The sequence below is a fragment of the Myotis brandtii genome, unplaced genomic scaffold, assembly GCF_000412655.1.
Source record: "Myotis brandtii unplaced genomic scaffold, ASM41265v1 scaffold833, whole genome shotgun sequence".
NCBI lineage: Eukaryota > Metazoa > Chordata > Mammalia > Chiroptera > Vespertilionidae > Myotis > Myotis brandtii.
In genome coordinates this window covers 438,125-442,771 of record NW_005371384.1, presented here as the reverse complement: position 1 = coordinate 442,771, position 4,647 = coordinate 438,125, and the positions used below count along the sequence as shown (strand labels likewise).

Here is a 4,647-nt window from a genome sequence, read left to right as displayed (position 1 = left end):
AGGGCTGGGGCAATTCAGTGGCTTCAAAATAAAAGCAGCCCTGAGTTCCAACCTGCCAATGCCAGGCACCTCCATTTAGGGGAAGGAGACCCCAGGGCGAAAGGACGGAGGGCATGAGGAAATGCCTACCCAACCCCACCAAAATAAAATACATACGATTTTTTTTTTTTTTGCAAGTTAAAACAGAGCTAATGACACAGGGTGGGGCTCAGTGCGGAGGGCTGCACAGCCAAACCAAAACTCGCTTCCAGCCAAGCGCCGCCTGGCCCCGCCGCCCGCCCGGGGAAGGAAGCTGCAAGTCCTGAAAGATTCCTTAGTGAACCAGGAGCGAAGGCTGCCGCGAACATTTCAACTGAAGGTGACCCTTCTGGTAAAATATTTTTTGAAATAATAAAAATAACAAAGTTCTCAAACAACCTCTTTCTTAAAGAAAGGGCCCCAAAGTTCTCGTGGGGGTTGGAAGGGAAGAAGGGGGTGAACAGGGCCGGCCACTACCTCTCACGGAACAACTTTTTTCTGGAGTTCTTCTCATAAAAGGAATGATGCAATTTCCTGTCTTGTCCCAATATTTCCTGTCCGCTTACAAGGTGAAAGTTATCGCCCTGTTTTAACCTCCCGTCCTGAACTCTATAGAAAGTTCCTTTTTTCCACCCAGTGCCCCGTCCCTGTCCCCAAATCTCCCCGTCTTAGAATATAAACACTATCATTTTCTACGCCCGGGGAAGAGGAGGCTTAAGAAAAAGCCTCGTTCTCTCCTTGGCAGGTACTGGGTCTACAATCAGTTTCCCCAGGGACGAGGCCAGGGCCCGGGTCCCCGTGGGGAGAAGTGGAGGGGACGGGAGGCAGCCAAGTCCCCCAAACGAGCCAGCGTGTTTTGGTGGCGTGGCCACCACCAGGTGATGGTTGCTTTCCCGGTGTGCTAGCCACTAAATCCAGAGCTGTGCCTCAGCAGTTAATAATATCTTCCCGCTGAAAATAGCCCGAGAGGAAGCCTCTCCGTGACAGTAGGCAGGCCGCCAGGCTCGGGGCTCGCCATTCAACACGAGCGAGAAGGATGGTAGGGCCAGTGGTGACCTCCCGGCGGCCGCGCTGTACAGTATCCTCCCGAGGCTCCCACGGAGGGAGGGCTCCCGGCGCGCCTCCCGCCTCCTCTGCGGCCCTAGAACCTGGGCGAGGATGTCACGCCGACCAGGGGGGCCGGGGCTCCGGCAGCAGGGCCAGAGGAGGGTCTGATCAGCCAGCGGGAGGTCGGGAGGACCCCCGGCTTTGGGAGACAGTCTCTGCCTCGAGCTGGTGGGGAACCCGTGCAGGCACCTCCCATACAGAAAGGTCAGGCTCGAAAAACACATCATAGGGAACTCTCCTTCAGGTAAACTGAGTCGGAGAGCTGGGCGCATCGACGCACACCCCAGCCCCAGGAGAACTCAGAGGTGCTTTGGAAACAAGCGTCTAGCAACAGTGGACCCCAGGCAGCCGACAGGTGTCTCCATTTTTATCCTCAGAGTCGCTGTTTTTTATTGATTATCTAAGTATCTGCACGTGCTTAAAAGCTGCCACAAGGCACTGCTTTTTAAAGTTGTGGCAAACAACCCACAACATGGAATTTACCACGAAGTGACATGGAGTGCACTCTCTGAACTGCGCAACCAGCACCACTATCGGGTTCCAGGGCATTTTTATCACCCCAAAGGGAAAGCCTGTCCCATGGGCCACTTCTTCGTCAAAGACAAAGAAGGCACAGCGTTAACACACCTCGTCAAGTTTCTACAATCAAGCAAGAGCCTTATTTGGGGAGAGGCTCAAAAAGCTAAGTACTCATATGCTTCACTACGGCAGCATATACAGTAGGCTCCCCTTATCTGAGCGGGATACGTTCCAAGACCCCCTAGTGCAGTGATGGCGAACCTATGACACGCGTGTCAGAGGTGACACGCGAACTCACTTTTTTGGTTGATTTTTCTTTGTTAAATGGCATTTAAATCTATAAAATAAATATCAAAAATATAAGTCTTTGTTTTACTATGGTTGCAAATATCAAAAAATTCTGTATGTGACACGGCACCAGAGTTAAGTTAGGGTTTTTCAAAATGCTGACACGCCGAGCTCAAAAGGTTCACCATCACTGCCCTAGTGGATGCCTGAAACCACGGATAGCACCAAACCCCATATATACTATGTTTCTCCCTAGACAGACATACCTGTGATAGTTTAATTGATAAAGTAGGTACAGTAACAGGTTAGCAATTACAACAATGTACTGTAATACAACTTATGTGAATGTGGCCGCTCTCGAACTACCTTGTACTGTTCACCGTCCTTCTCGTGATGGTGTAAGTGGAGGACGGCCACCTTTTCACTGTAAGGAAGCTCTGTAGGCTTCTCTGTGGCCCACTCCCATCACCAGCCTCACTGCTCTTACACTGTGGGGCCATCAGGAAGTAAGGTAAGGGTGGATCGGATCACTGTGAGGCTACTAGGTAGTGTCTACTACAGTGTGGAGACCCAGACAAAGGGCTGATTCACGGAGGAGGGGAGGGATGGGATGGAGAGAGATTTCATCACACTCCTCAGAGGGGGCGCAATATAAAACTTAGGAACTGCTTTATTTCTGGGAAACTGAATCCGCAGAAAATGAAACGGTGCATAAGGGGAGGCCACTGTATAGAATCACAGAAAACCTGCTCCGCCACCGAAGAAACTCCCCGCGGGAACACAGAGCCTTCCACCCCTTACACCTGGGGTTCCCCAACTTGTCTTCAAAAACTACGGATGCCAGGACCCCACCGACAGACTGTGATTCAGGAGATTCCAGTCACTGACCCAAACCAGTCAGGGCCCACAGATCTTCAAGTATAACCCAGCCCCAGCCAGGCTCTGCTAAGAAAAGGCCCGAGGGGGAGGGCGGGGCCGTGTGCTAGACTATGGCCAAAAGCTACACCAGCACCTAGCCCTCCCCTGACCCTCTCCCCCTTCAACGTTGCCTGTTCTGCCTCAACAACAGGATGCATGAGGCAGCAGCCCATCTCGTCTGGCAGGCAGAGCAGCCCACATCTGCCCCAGACTTTAAATGCTGCCACCCTGCATTTAACCCCTGCCTGACCGTCAGCCTCATTCTTTCTGGGACAAAAGGGGTTTTAGCAGTGAGCCCTTCTCCAGAGGGCGGCAGCCAACAGCCTAAGCTGCTGTCCGGGACTGGTCTTCACGGCGTGGGTGTGCCCCAGGTGAGCGGGCCCTAGCCCTGAGTCACTAGGCTGGCATCTAGCGAGATATGGACTGGGTCCCTAGAGATTAGACTGTCGCTTCTCACCGTGGCCTGGGGAGTAGGGAAGGGTCACATGTGCTGGTCCATCTGACTCATCCCTCCAAGCCGAATGCTCTTGGCTACTTGGATGAGTTCAATCCACCCCACCCCCACCTGGCATCAGAGAGCTCAGTTCGACCACAGGCTGCCTGTTCCCAGGCAGGGGAAGGAGACCCAAAAACCCAGCCACAGCCGCCGGGGTTCCCAGTTCGCCATCACCAACCCAAGCCAGACAATACATAATTGTTCACAGAGGCTGAACAGCTTTCCTTAAAAAATGGAGCAAGCTTTCCCAAGCTACTTGGACTGAGCCAGGACCCAATTTTCAGATCATCCAGGTATTTCTGAAGACTCCTGAGACTACCATGGATGACAGCAGGGATCAAGGAGGATTCCGGAAGTGGCTGCTGTTGTAAGGACACTCCCATCACTCAGACCAGTGGTCGGCAAACCGCGGCTCGCGAGCCACATGCGGCTCTTTGGCCCCGTGGCATGGGCCACGAAGTTTCAATCGCACTGTACGTGCGCGCCCGCACGCGGTATTTTGTGGAAGAGCCACACTCAAGGGGCCAGTTTGCCGACCACTGACTCAGACAAAACTCTACAAGGGCCTTAAGACCTAGCAAAGGAGTTGGCCTCCCTTGGGATGGTGGGACAGAGCCTCCCACCGCCCTCCTGGGAGCCCACAGTGCCACCTCTTTGGAAGTTTAAACACGTACAAGTGGTGGCCGGCCTCCACTCCCTGCCCCCACCGGGGAGGTCTGTCCGGGTGAGGCCCCGCCAGCTCCAGGCACTGCCGTATATAAAGGAGGAGGCTGGAGAACGGGTGAATAACCTACAACTTCCAAGTGAGAGGGTGCTTCTTTCACCCTCCCCCAAACCAGGACAGCAGGCACGCTCAATAAAAGCCCCCTCCCTGCAACCACAGATGGGAGCTGCAGAGATGACAGCGTCTAGCACATGCGTTCCATCACCAGAGACACAGCGAAAGCTCTGGGAGCCAATCCCCTCCATTTCCAACAGCAAGCCGAACCTGGAAGCTCCTGTCAGGGTCAGACCGCCCCTCCCCAGGCGGGTCTTCCTAGGCCAGGACGCCTCCCAGCAGCAACGGCACCGAACTCGGGCCACAATTCAGGACCCACCCACCCACTCACTCCCTTGCCCCCAAAGCGCACATGCTCAAGGCCATCGACCCCATGCGAGAGGGGCCCAGGCCCGTCCCAGACCCGCCTGCGGGCACCTGTCTGCTCATGGGTCTGCGCATGGGACTGTCTACCGGGGTTCGGCAGCACAGCTCGCTGGTGCGCATGTGCGCACCATCCCCCCCACCCCCCCCCCCCCCCCCC

At 54.7% G+C, this 4,647-nt stretch overlaps 1 protein-coding gene across 3 annotated transcripts in view; it reads right to left on the bottom strand.

The window, feature by feature from the left end:
- The window catches only part of SMAD7 (SMAD family member 7), a 28,166-nt gene that overhangs the window by 13,338 nt on the left and 10,181 nt on the right, over positions 1–4,647 (bottom strand). The gene's annotated exons all lie outside the window — the stretch shown is intronic.